Below are 14540 nucleotides of genomic sequence, written 5' to 3' on the forward strand. Positions count from 1 at the left end.
AAAAGCTTTTCTAAGCGTAGTCGCCCCACGGCAGTGATTTGGAAAGCACTCCGGGTGTATTTCTGCAACGAAAAGCTTCTCAGTGAAAGCTCATCTGCTGATACGTGATGAAACGGCGTAAAACTTGTTGGGCCGGTGTCACCAACGTGTAGGAAGAATTAAAAATCAGCACGGCGCAATTTGGAAGAGAAGCTCGGCCCAAAATCTCTGCGGAGGTTATAGCGCCTTGCAATTATTTATCTTATTTTCCACAATAGAATTTTAGCAGTGTATTCCCACCAAACCCACATCCAATGAACGTATAAAGCAGTAATAAACACAAATAGTAGCGATTCGAACAAGCAAGTGGTAGACAAACGGGCATACAAGCAGACAGACGGTGAGGGACCGACCACTGTGTTGTTCAACACAAAAATACCAACGAAGAGTCAACGACTGGTGACACAATGCGCTCTCAAACCAACGATAGGAAAAAGCTTTTGCACGGCCTGAACTGGAAACGTGCTTACGACCAAAGTAGTTGGAGTAGAGAAGCCTTACCGTTAAGACACGTACGCGATAATCAACCAAAAAAAAATTAATGCAGAAAAAATATGTGATTGAATTGAAATGAAGTGAAAAAAAAAATTGGAAATGAAAATGTAATTATGTGTTTGTGTACATGTGCAGTGCAAAAGAAAGTGCAAATTGAAAAGTTAAAGCAATTAAAAAGTCAATAAATCAATCAATGTAAAATCTCACGAATTATATATGTAATGCAAACGTGAATAAGCAAGAAAGTGAATGATGACGAGCAAGAGAAAAATGAAAAAAGGACATTTACGAGTTGGAAGATGTTGTGGAAGGGAAAAAAGTTTTAACAGAAGTTAAAGAGGAATAGATATAAAGATTCTTTTATTAAATGCTGGGCTTTAAGCAGTTGAAAGAAAAAATAAAAAAAAACTTAAGAGGAAGATTTCGAAAAAGTGTTGTAAGAAGAGTAAAAACGACTGCCGTGGTAGAGGTAGGCAACGAAAGAACGAGAACGCAATCGAGCGACCCAACTAAAGATAAGAAGGATGTGGTGGTGCTGCGCGTTAGAGGTGTACAACAGCTGAAACTGAGCTGCAGAGGCGAAGTGCTTGCTGTAAGGCGACACAACGTCTCTACTCAATACAGGCACTAAGTTGAAGGCAGGAGTACAAAAAAAAACAGCTGGTAATAAAAAAGTAAAATGGTAAACGCGGCGTGATGACTACGAAATGACGGAAATTACTAGGAGGATGCAAATTTTCAGAAAAAGACGGGAGTGAGCGAGCTTTGTTGACGTGAAGACGTTTGGTGTAACTTGAAAAAAAAAAAAACAAAAAAAAAATGTATAGGAGGTAGTGAAATAAAGTATTTTTGGACGCATTGAATACGCTTATCAAGAAAAGTACACTGCATGAGTATTAAGTGTGCGCGTGCATGGAATGCACAAGAAGCTTTTTCGTAAAAACGGGGCATACTTTTCAAAGTGAATAATTGTAATATAATTGTAAATTTCTGCAAGTGAATGAAAGGAAATGTGGCAAATTTGATTATAGAGCACGGAAATTTATTATGCCAAATATACAATACGCAAGAAAAACTTACATATTGAATTTCTTACACAAAGGATAACCTTGAAAATCATAGCGCTTGAAAATAAGTTCAAGGATACGTGCAGAATTTGAGGTAAAGAAAAAAAGTGAATTGATTGAGAAAGTTTTGTAACACAAAATAAACTTTACAAATGAGAAAATTAAAAAAATTAGCTGCAAATAAACAACGCCAAAAAGTAGGCTACAAATAAAGGAAGGTTGGGTAAAAAACAGAATAGTCCCACACGGCAGCACTACCATGCCCATAAACCAGCAATTTAATTAGCAACTAGCAGCATTCATAAGTTTACCTGCACCCAACTCACTCCGATGACGCATTCCAGCAGCAACAGTCTGCTGCAGAAGGTTATCTTGTTGCGTGAAGGTTTGTCTACTAACAGCTGCTATTTTCAGCGTGAATGTGACTCAATTTGTAACGCGACTACTAAATGTGTCAGTCGCAGATCTAACTTCCAAGTGGCCAAACAATTGAAGATACTGCAGAAGTCAAGGAAAGAAGATCGACAAAGTGATGATTCCAACGAAAGTAAAAGTAATGTAATAGCAATTGCAAGAACAACAACCACAATAGCAATAGTAATAACACAATACAAGGACTACAAAGGACCTCGAAGCAATTTAAAGCAGCAGCAGCAGCTACTTGTATGCACCAAATACGCTAAAAAAGCGAACAAGGATTTCTACAACGAACAGCGAGTTTGGATGCCTAGTGTGTGCGATAAACAGCGTGTCGCATACATATTTATATGGGACGGTGAGCATATATTGTTGCTCTCAAAACAAACTGAGCTACATTCAATACGAAATTACTATCTATGTGCGTGTGTAGCGAGCTTGATTACGTTTGTGCTGATGGTGCAGTTGCGTGCTTTAGCGCATGCGTCAAACGAGAGAATAGCAAGCATGGTGAATACGAAAATGTTTGGTTATTCGCTACAATTGCAGCGAGTTGAAAGCTTACGCGCAGAGAGTATGGTGAATGCGTATGTGTCAAAAATGCACAAAACAGAATATAAAGCAACTGAGAAATCTAGTAAACTAAAACAAAATAAACAACACACAGCACAAGAACAATGTGTATTAAACAGCAGATGAAAAGGTGTAAAAAGAAATTAAAGCAAAAAAAATATGAAGAATGTGAAAAACGAATAAAAATATAGAAAAAAGCAATACTTTGAAAAGTTAAAAAAGTGCAAAGAAAGAAAGTTGATGTTAGAAGAGAGTGTAGTGTAGTGGGCATACAAAATGCATAAAATAGCAAAAGCACAGCATTGTGCAGCTGATAGGGATATAAAAAAATACAAAAGTGTTGTTAATGTAAGAAAAAAATTAAAAAAGTAAAGAAGTGAGTGAAAAAAAACACATTAATGAAAGAAGTGAGATAAAAATACTATTATGAATTAAAATATAACTAAAAAATACTGAAAGAGTAAGGCACCAATATGTACTGAAATCAGTCCAGTTATTCAAGACGATCGGAATAAGGTGTAAGCTGGAAGTACCCTTAAATTAGTATTTTCTTAGAATAAATGTTGCTTCTGAAGTCATATAATATATCATCTCTGCTTTTTAAGTTATCTGAGGTAAAGGTTTCATCTATATATTAAGGCCAGGTTTGTCAGTGGTTGGTCAAGCTAAGCTTAAACTAAGCTTGCTTAAACTGTAGTCAAATTTAAACTCCAGTTAAACTACTGAGCAGTTTTTCAGTCACACTTTAAGGCCGCCTTTGGGGTATGCTGATTTGCGCGGCAACATTGGTTTTTTTTATTATCTAGATAATTTGTAGATAAGGCAACAGCTGGATTTTGTTTACCTAACAAACATGGAAAAAAATTCTCCAGCGAAATATATATCTAGTTCCGGAAGTGATATCCAACATCATTATTTAATTATTCTTAAACCAGTTAGTTCTCGAGTTGATATCCAACTTCATTCTCCAGTCACTATCCAACCTTTGAGAAATTTTGTAAAATTAAAAGCTTTCCAGTTGATCTCCAACATCATTAGTATTTTCCAATTATTATCATAATTTCGAGAGATTTTGAGAAATGTACAGTTCTCAAATGAATATTCAACACATTTCTACAGTTGATATCCTACATTGATTATCGAGTTGAGGTGGAGTTGAAAAAAATCTCCAAGAAGGTACCACCAGAAACAACAGCTGTTTATTGTGAGAAATAAACACCTGGTTTATAGCAGTAATGAAGCGTAATTAATCAAAAATAAATTAGATAGGCGGCTGCCGTGGTGTAATGGTAGCATGCTTCATCTACCACACAGAAGATCCTACATCATCATTGAATCTTACATTTGAGTCCAGTTAGAGAACCACAAGTTGTTAATTACATTTTTTCAACTTAAGTAATAGCATATTTTGCTTTATAAAAAGTTGCTTCTTTTGCTGAGTATATTCAGATTCTCAAGTTGAGCCACTATTTCGAAACAACTCTTGAGATTTTAGAAGTATGCCTATTTATCAACATGAGCTCTAATTATACTCAAGCCCAAATGCTTGTTGGGTATATTCGACGCCATTTCGTATGACTGTAAATAACTGATAGGTTAACTAGAGTTTAAACCTCGCAGATCGGCCGCTTAAACTTAGCATACACTTCAGTCAAAGTAGACTGAAAAACTGCAGAATAAGTTTAAGCGTAGTTTAACTGACAAACTGAGTTGAACTTGTACTGAAAAACCGGGCCTAAGTGATGGAATTTCCATACAATGGTATATCTGACAATGCAATGTCCGCTTAAAGAGTACATCAGTACGCAGCCTTTTTTGCTTTACGCCACCACTAACCCCCTATGCCAAGCCGGAATTAAGTTTTTTAATTAAAAAAAAAAAACTTTTTTTATGATTGAGTTTTAGTTACGCCAATAAAATAGAAGATAAAATGGAATTGTCGAAGCAATTTCTACCAATATTATATCTAGTACCAACCTACTCGAGAGTTCATTATGTCAGGCAATGTAATACTAAAAAAGGGATTTGTTTTTTTTAGTAATTTTCGAAAAAATTAAGGGAAACGCACATTTTTGTTTAGCAAAAACGATTTGCATCTTTTATCTTCTTGTTGAATGAAAAATGATTTACAAGTCTTATTTTCGATACTAAATATTTAAAATTTAACTTAGGTATTTAATTAGCGAGACTTGCTCATATTGCTTTATACAATTGTTTTGTTATTGATATTAGAGAAAAATAGCTAAGTTTACAAACGGCGATGGTTACTAGGACATGCTTCTGAATTTCACTTCTTCATCAGCTAGCTTTTCGGGAGCTGAGTATTGAACTCAAATCTCCAACATTCATACCAGTGTAAAGGCAGATGCCCTTAACTACGCAGCCATATAAATGCCCCGCTGCTCGCTTTGCAATTGGTCTCTAAGTATGCCTTTTTGTTGCTATTCCCTTTTCATTCGCCATTTTAGGTGCATAATACTTCTATATATAATTAATCCCAATGGTGTGGAATGTTTTAGGCGCGCTAAAAAGCTTAGTAACAATGGATTTTTACAGAAATGCTTTTTTCTGTAAGCTTTGCAATTTTTCTCTAATATCAATAAATATTAGCTTCGAGAAAAAAGCAGGTCTTTGGAAATTAGACTTATTGGCTAAGAAATGTACTAAATTCGGTACCCTTTGTATTCTCGAAGAGAGTTACAAATAGCAATTTTTTCAATCAGTCTTGTATTAAGAGTCGGGTATCGAATATAAATAATTTTTAAAAATTTTAAAACATTTTGTGTGCCTCTCTCCAAGGCTGGTTTTCCGCATTATCGTTTTACTTGCTCCAAATGCTTGTTTGCGCTAAAAAGCGTAAGCAAAGCACTCTCGATGACAATGATTTGTTCAGAGAGCTCTCTAAGCACTCCTTCCCGCTGTAGTGAGAAGAAACATATTTTAAGCACCATAGCTGTAAGCTGAAATTTCGTCAAAATTGAAATATTTTTTTTTGTTCGAAATAAGTAATAACAATGCAGAAGACTAGGAAGCGCTTTCTTTTCTCAAGTTTTTAAGTCAGGCCTTATACGACTTTGTTTCTGTAGTTTTAGGTACGCTGATTCCGATACCACCTGATAGTTCATAATAATAATTTTGTTAGTTAAATCGCTCTTTCACGCGATACTTTGATAACGATATTTTTTAAAGTCAGTTAAAAAGGCTTGAGGACCGTAAATATCGGTACTTTTGATAATTCATACCGATAGATTTTGCTTAGTGACTCAAAACGGTATACTTAAAGTTGGATGCTATGTACCTTAACATCGGTCACATAGATGCCTCTGGCGATCGGTGCGAATCTTTTGATGTTGTTTTGAATGATTTAATATTAGACGGCAGGAAATATCCTGTGGAGTGAGTAACAAAAATCAAATGCAATCAGTTATTATTAGCTTTGTTTCTGTGAACCTGGTGAGATTAGCTTAATTTGTAGTACAATAAAAAGCTAAGTAGCTAAATCGTAATGCCTTAGATGTTAAGCTTTTACTGACTCGGATCCAGAAATGCCTTTTTCAAGGAGAACAGTTATCTCAGCAGTTTGTAGAAACGTTACAAGTGTAACAGTCCTAACAAGGATATAAATACCGCAGGTTCTGACAGTGCCGTGCGGTCTATTTTAATCGACCTCTCAACCTAGTTTTATTAGTTTTTCAAATTTAATTTGAAGTTGAACAAAGCTAGTGGAGATGAAGCAAATCCAATATTCTGGTTTATCTTGCCTTGCTTACTGGCATTATTTAAAAAATTGGAGATGATTAAAGAGGTGTAAGATATTGTAACAGGGAAAGCTACTCAGTACCAATCCCATTAGCTAGACATTTGGCTAATTGGGTTGATATATCGGCTTTATGTGGACTCCTTTTCGGCAAAGTCATATTTTAAGTGTAACATCTAAACACGACAAATCGCATAAAATGCCTATCAAAATATCGCTCAAATCTAAATATATGTCAAGAAAACAGAGGCAGAGGCTGTGAATGTTTGTAACAGGACAAGCCACATATATGATGTGATTTGCATCTTTTCGAAGTTGATAAGACTTGCTTCTGAGCCCTATAAATCGACGAATACCCTTAAATCTTGCTTGTATGGGGCAGTTCTTGCTTGAACCCTTTTTACAGCTATTTGAAGGCACACCTTTGTGGAAATATCGATTAGATTTGGCAATATGCAAGCGAAGGTCAATCACTACAAAGAGTAGAAGAAAAATCACGTGTCCCAGCAGGAAGTAAATACCGTATTTCTGTAGTGCCAGTAAGATGTTAATCACCTCTAACTCAATAAATAAAGAATTTCCTCCAGCTTCGAAGGTAGCGAGACATCTGGGCATGTTTTCGCGGGGAATATGTAAGGAGTGTGCAGCTGTTAGATTAAAAAAAACTTTCAGAAAGCTCTTATATCTTATTCCGAGCAGACGCTCTAGAATGGCTAGACTTATCGAAAAGAGTTGTATGAAGAATTTTCGAACTACTAAAAATTATTTTTATCCAAAACGCAATTAGGTAGAAGTGCAAAATATAAAAAAGAGTACAATGCGTGGAGAAGCTGAAAGATCTTAAAATGTTACAAGCAAATAAGAGAAAAAAAAACGAGTGAAAAAATAAAACAGCCAAATTATGCAATCATCTACAAATATCATCTTAAACGCATAGTGAGTAAGAAGTGAGCTGTTTGAATTGGATTTGTTACCTATAACTGTTAATTTAGAACACAATCAAGCTAACAATACAGAGCCAAACATAACTGCATGGTATTCATGAACAACAACAGTAAAACTGTTGCCGAAAATGTGCCCAAATCCTTCAAAAAAAAAAACCCTAAATCAGAAATAAATTACTATTCCTGAACAAAATTCAATGATTAACTTTCTGCGACTTTGGTGATATTTTAAGTGAAGCTGGAAAAATAACTTGATATAGTTGAGCAAAATAAAATTAGTTTCTGAACCTAAGATAAATAATTTAAAAGTTTGCAAAAAAAACGCTGCAATCAACAAAAAGCAGCTTTTCAATTCAAACTTGAAAAATCATTCAATATCTTTTCTCCTCCTTCTCTAACGTCTCGTTACGGTGGCATTTTAAAATTTATTTTGAGAACTTCTTTGCTGTAAATATTCTCTCAAGCATAACAACAACAACAACAATAGTCTCTACCAACAGTCAGAAATAGTTCTTGTTACTGTCTTGTAGTTTATTGTCGCCGCAGCAGTGATAAATATTAAATTTACAAAATCAAGAAACGTGTCAGTTAGTGGTGGGCACCGCATACCAACGCTGTTCAGCTGCTTGGGCGGTCATTCAGTGAGTGAGCTGTTTGAGTATTGTCGCATTGTCTGCAAAACAGAGCCGGTGACAGTTGACACTATATCGTTGTCCAGCACGTCCGTTTTGTATGAAACGACCGGTGCCAAGTGGAAGTGAAGGCGGAAGGAAATAGGCAGGAAAGTATCTATGTGCTTAATTATGTGCGCTGGATTCTGAAATAGGAGGACAACTTTGCGGCAAAGAATAACATATGCAAAACTATAAAAAACAAGAGAAAAAAAAACAGAACAACACGAGAAGTTACTTACTGACTCATGCTAAAAATAAGAGCCAAAGTGCAGCAGCAGCAGTAACAACAATAAGAACTGAATAGTGTAACAATTGAATACAAACTAACGCAAATAGGATTAAGCTAAGTTTTTGTAATGCTTTTCAATTATTTACAACAATAATAACAACAATTGAAATTGAATTCTATGCAGCAGCAGCATTTGCTAGTTTTATGGCGGCAACAAAGCAGGTAAAACAAACAATAAAATAAACTGTATACACTAGGCCGGGTCGATTTGTGGGGAGGCAAAAAAATCGCCCATTGCTCTGTGAAAATCATATTCTAGGGATCAAAATAAGAAACCTTGCCGAAGGAACCATACCTCTAAAACGAATTCTGATGTCCCCCCTTTGGGTGGTAGGGGCAAATTTTGAAAAATCCCACTTTGAAATGCCTATGTTTTTTCTTTTTGGAGTTTATTTTTCTCTTTAGAAATTTATTTAGTCAGAACATATGTAAATGAAAAAATGAATTTAACTTAGTCATAGAAAAGAAATTAAAAAAACCGTTTTAAAAAATGAAGGTATCACTGTGACACAATTGCAGATCGTAAAATTGCTTGTGTTGTTTTTTTTAAGCCACCACAAGACACAGCAGGTAGAATTGAAATTGCCCCTACCCAAAAGTTCGACCCAAAGGGGGGAAATCAGAGTTCGTTTTAGAGGTATGGTTCCTTCGGCAAAGTTTCTTATTTTGATCCCTAGAATACGATTTTCATAGAGCAATGAGCGATTTTTAAATTGACCCGCCCTAGTACACACTAAAAAACCAACAACAAAACAGAAATAAAACATTACTTTAGCCAAGTGACGTGCTAAATGAAAACTTTCAGCAGCCAAGTGTGAACGTTACAAGTTGAAGAAGTTGAATTGTAACCACAGAAAAAACCACACTAAAAAATTAACTCAAAATGAAAATAAAAGTGAAAAAAAAAAATTTAAAAAATTATAAGTTTTTAATTTGAATTTGTTGAAACGTAAAAAATGCGACGCAGCAAATTATTTCCAGAAACACGAAAATAACAACAATAAAAGATAAAAGTTTGCCCAAGGCAGCCAAATAAGTCCTTCAAACGGCATTAAAAGTGAAGAAAAGCAGAGAAGTAAAGAGCAAACAAAATAAAAAACAAACAAAATAAAAAGCACTAAAGTTAAAAATAACTATTGAAATTAAAAAAATATCAAAACCGTATTCTGTTCAGCGAGGCGTAGCAAAAGCAAACTCGTATATTTCTTATAAAAAACTAAGGTAAGTAAATACAAATTTTAAAGTTAAGTATTAAATTAATTTGATTGTTTTAAATTTATAGATATTTGTATCAGTATTATAAAACTAAAAAAAAAACGAGTGAAAATTGTTGAAAAATTCGGGAAATTTTGAGGCCCTACTTCTTACTGAGAATTTTTAGGATTTTTTCATGTACACAGTTTGTTGTTCACACAGTTGTTCATTGAAGTTTTGAATAATGCGGATTGCGGTTGGGTTAGGTTGAGCTGGCCGATTTGTAAGGACTTCACATAAACTGAATGTGCCCACAGTGTTGCCAGAAGTTTGCTTAACGACCAAATTGAAGAGCCCTATCAGAAAGCAGAACCTATGTTAAAAAAAAACTCCGTCGTCTTAGCCTTGTGGGCGTGCACAAAAAAAAAAAGCTCGATCATTGCCCTCTCCAACCTGCACTTCCTGCACCAGTTATCACTGACCTTAATAGCATGTGCCGCGAGAAAGCAGTGCCCAGTCAGAATACCCATTATACGCCTACTGTTCCCGTTTTTCAATGACAAGAGTATTTTCTTTTTATATAAAATTTTAAGAGCTGCTCATGATTTTCAACAGCACCGCGCTTGGTTTCACAGATTCAGGTTGAGGCAGACTATATAGCAACTCATGGTGCTACATGCTCCAGAGCCCTACAAAATATACTTAAAGGGAATTATGAGTAACTGTAAAATGAAAGAGTTTATAAAGAACTGAACTGACTAAAGTGAAACGGCAGGCCAAAAGGTTTATCCTTCTAACCAAAAAATGTATCCATCCAAACTCATAAATCTAAACAGAAAAATTACCCTCCTAGGTTGCTGAAGGATGAACATATTCCAATAAATTATTCGTGAAATAAATAGCTGTGAAAATTTGGTTAATTTGATACCAGAGTTCGAATTAAGTAAAAATATTACAGAGACCGACGAATATTTAAAAGCCTTCACTCTAGCTACTATACCAATCCCGTTGAGTGAAACTTTTTGAATAGCTCAGGAATTTCATTATCTACGCAAAGTAGACGATTCATGGTCATATCCATATTTAACTAGTTCACCGGACATCTGGTTTTTCCGGTAACCAATGTAAGGCAAAACTATGCCATTGTTTCCAATTACAACTTAACTTGATGCTCTCGTTGGCGACCAGAGCGCTCACTAAGTCGTCTGGCGATTTGAGAAGATGGGATTTCTACTCACCAAATAAAGTAATGTCTTTTATGCCTCCGGCATGGCAAAGATAAAACCACACAAGCTTCATCTAGGATCTGCATTGGTAGGGATGTGGCCATAAATGTTTCAAAGAGTTTCACTCTACAAATTTAGATTTCAAGTGTCGATTATCTAAGCAAGTTCAGCTCTTTTTGATGAATATGAAATATATTGCATACTACGTTGAGACAATTTGAATGACATGATCTAAGCGCTAATGTGATCAAGGCACAGTCAGTATGTTGAACTTTACCTATCATAGTACTCATGCAACCGATTTCCCATGCCTTTCACCAAGTTACTAGGACTTCTCTTATAATGATTTCTGGTCACATACCCTTTGCCTAACATTATTTTGTTCTCTGTATTTATCTACTGTGGTGCCAAATGAGATACTAACACAATTTCATAAGTATTTAACTATTGAGCGCTGGGCGCAGGTAATTTAGTGTTTGCTTTTCTTGTCCCGTTTGATATGAAGAATTTAACAATGAGCTCGTCGATCTCTGCCTATTCAACCAGTTTTCTCTTCGTTTACCATTTTACTCAAATCAATGAAAATTAGGGGGAAACAGTGAATGTGTTATTAAATGCCTCCATTTGAGCCGAAATAAACAAAAATATTTAAAATATATTGTTTGAATTTTTCAAAAGCACAAAATAATTTCGAAAATTTTAACTGAGCATTCCGCTTGTTGTTTTCGACAAATTTTTATGTTAAAGTTCACCACGTCTAAAAAAATTACAAGTTTAAGTTAGCCTTAGATTCCTCTAATCCAAAGAAAAGGTTTGTAGCTTCCAAAGTCTGTCTAGGGAGTAATATTTGCCAATACTCAGGAGCTGGTTTTAATTCGATTTTTCAGGAAAGCTTCGAATATAGTGGATCTGCACCACTAAAGATCTAGCTCCAGACTTGGAACATCTGCTACTTAATAACTTTCATTTAAAATTTGTGATACATATTTAAGATTCACAGCTTGAGCCGATCCTTTCCTTCAGACTTTAAGTACAACATTTAAGTATAACATCTGCTGAGCGCAAAGTTGTTTTCATTCAAATCAAAAACACTTACTAAATCTGCATTTGTGACTTAAATAGATGACAGGAGCAAAAAACAAATGCAATTCCTGCTTTGCCACAATTTCGCACATTTAATAAAATTTATAGATGGGCATTTGTACATTTTAGTTATTTATGTGAGAGTTAAAGGAAATAAACAGGACAACCATTTACAACTCAAATATTTATGAATGTTAATTTGTATTCATATTAGGCTTGATCATCTTACACGGCCCGATTTGCAACCCAACATAATGATAATTGAGTGTGCTTTAAAATAAAATTTGATTTTTTAAGATGCTCATTGCAATCTCATTATTTTAGCCTATATCTCGAAACAGCTTTGGGCTAACGGAACGTGTGAAACATTGCGGTCTCCGAGGAGATTAAGGCCGAGCTTCTTTTCCACCGTGGTGTGATGGTAGCGTGCTCCGCCTGTCACACCGTATGCCCTGGGTTCAACTCCCGGGCAAAGCAACATCAAAATTTCAGAAATAAGGTTTTTCAATTAGAAGACAATTTTTCTAAGCGGGGTCGCCCCGCGGCAGTGTCTGGCAAGCGCTCCGAGTGTATTTCTGCCATGAAAAGCTCTCAGTGCAAACTCATCTGCCTTGCAGATGCCGTTCGGAGTGGGTATAAAACATGTAGGTCCCGTCCGGCCAATTTGTAGGGGAAAAATCAAGAGGAGCACGACGCAAATTGGAAGAGAAGCTCGGCCTTAGATCTCTTCGGAGGTTATCGCGCCTTACATTTATTATACTCAGTTGAGCAGAGCTCACAGAGTATATTAAGTTTGATTGGATAACGGTTGGTTGTACATATATAAAGGAATCGAGATAGATATAGACTTCCATATATCAAAATAATCAGGATCGAAAAAAATTTGATTGAGCCATGTCCGTCCGTCCGTTAACACGTTAACTTGAGTAAATTTTGAGGTATATTGATGAAATTTGGTATGTAGGTTCCTGAGCACTCATCTCAGATCGCTATATAAAAAGAACGATATCGGACTATAACCACGCCCACTTTTTCGATATCGAAAATTTCGAAAAACCGAAAAAGTGCTATAATTCATTACAAAAGACCGATACAGCGACGAAACTTGGTATATGAGTTGAACTTATGACGCAGAATAGAAAATTAGCTAAATTTTGGACAATGGGCGTGGCACCGCCCACTTCTAAATAAGGTAATTTGAAACTTTTGCAAGCTGTAATTTGGCAGTCGTGGAAGGTATCTTTATAAAATTTGGCAGGAATGTTACTCCTATTACTATATGTATGGTTAATAAAAATTAGCAAAATCGGAGAAGGACCACGCCCACTTTAAAAAAAAATTTTTTTTTTAAAGTAAAATTTTAACAAAAAATTTAATATCTTTACAGTTTATAAGTAAATTATGTCAACATTCAACTCCAGTAATGATATGGTGCAACAAAATACAAAAATAAAAGAAAATTTCAAAATGGGCGTGGCTCCGCCCTTTTTCATTTAATTTGTCTAGGATACTTTTAACGACATAAGTCGAACAAAAATTAACCAATCCTTTTGAAATTTGGTAGGGGCATAGATTTTATGACGTTAACTGTTTTCTGTGAAAATGGGCGAAATCGGTTGATGCCACGCCCAGTTTTTATACAGAGTCGTCCGTCTGTCCTTCCGCATAGCCGTTAACACGATAACTTGAGCAAAAATCGACATATCTTTACTGAACTTAGTTCACGTCCTTACTTGAACTCACTTTATCTTGGTATGAAAAATGAACGAAATCCGACTATGACCACGCCCACTTTTTCGATTACGAAAATTACGAAAAATGAAAAAAATGCCATAATTCTATACCAAATACGAAAAAAGGGATGAAACATGGTAAGGTAATTGGATTGTTTTATTGACGCGAAATATAACTTTAGAAAAAACTTTATAAAATGGTTGTGACACCTACCATATTAAGTAGAAGAAAATGAAAAAGTTCTGCAGGGCGAAATAAAAAACACTTAAAATCTTGGCAGGTATTACATATATAAATAAATTAGCGGTATCCAGCAGATGATGTTCTGGGTAACCCTGGTACACATTATGGTCGATATCTGGAAAACGCCTTCACATATACAACTACCACCACTCCCTTTTAAAACTCTCATTAATACCTTTAATTTGATACCCATATCGTACAAACTCATTCTAGAGTCACCCCTGGTCCACCTTTATGGCGATATCTCGAAAAGGCGTCCACCTATGGAACTAAGGATTACTCCCTTTTAAAATGCTCATTAACACCTTTCTTTTGATTCCCATATTGTACAAACAAATTCTAGGGTCAGCCCTGGTCCACCTTTATGGCGATATCTCGAAACGGCGTCCACCTATGGAACTAAGGATTACTCCCTTTTAAAATACTCATTAACACTTTTCATTTGATACCCATATCGTACAAACGCATTCTAGAGTCACCCCTGGTCCACCTTTATGGCGATATCTCGAAAAGGCGTCCACCTATGGAACTAAGGCCCACTCCCTTTTAAAATACTCATTAACACCTTTCGTTTGATGCCCATATTGTGCAAACAAATTCTAGGGTCACACCTGGTCCACCATTATGGCGATATCTCGAAACGGCGTCCACCTATGGAACTAAGGATTACTCCCTTCTAAATTGCTCATTAACACCTTTCTTTTGATACCCATATTGTACAAACAAATTCTAGGGTCACCCCTGGTCCACCTTTATGGCGATATCTCGAAACGGCGTCCACCTATGGAACTAAGGATTACTCCCT

The 14540-nt window shown here is 35.7% G+C and overlaps 1 protein-coding gene across 4 annotated transcripts in view; it reads left to right on the plus strand.

Moving 5' to 3' along the window:
• The first annotated feature begins 422 nt into the window (after positions 1-422).
• dysc (dyschronic) overlaps positions 423-14540 on the plus strand; it is a 249972-nt gene continuing 235854 nt past the window's right edge. For 3 of the 4 annotated variants that reach the window (XM_067791659.1, XM_067791661.1, XM_067791660.1), the window contains exons 1-3: positions 423-3051; positions 7136-8417; positions 9012-9476. The gene's annotated coding sequence lies outside the window, so the exon portion shown is untranslated. The remainder of the gene's footprint in view (positions 3052-7135; positions 8418-9011; positions 9477-14540) is intronic. The other variant, XM_067791662.1, reaches the window with a different exon arrangement.

The sequence above is a fragment of the Eurosta solidaginis genome, chromosome 5 (assembly GCF_040869045.1).
Source record: "Eurosta solidaginis isolate ZX-2024a chromosome 5, ASM4086904v1, whole genome shotgun sequence".
NCBI lineage: Eukaryota > Metazoa > Arthropoda > Insecta > Diptera > Tephritidae > Eurosta > Eurosta solidaginis.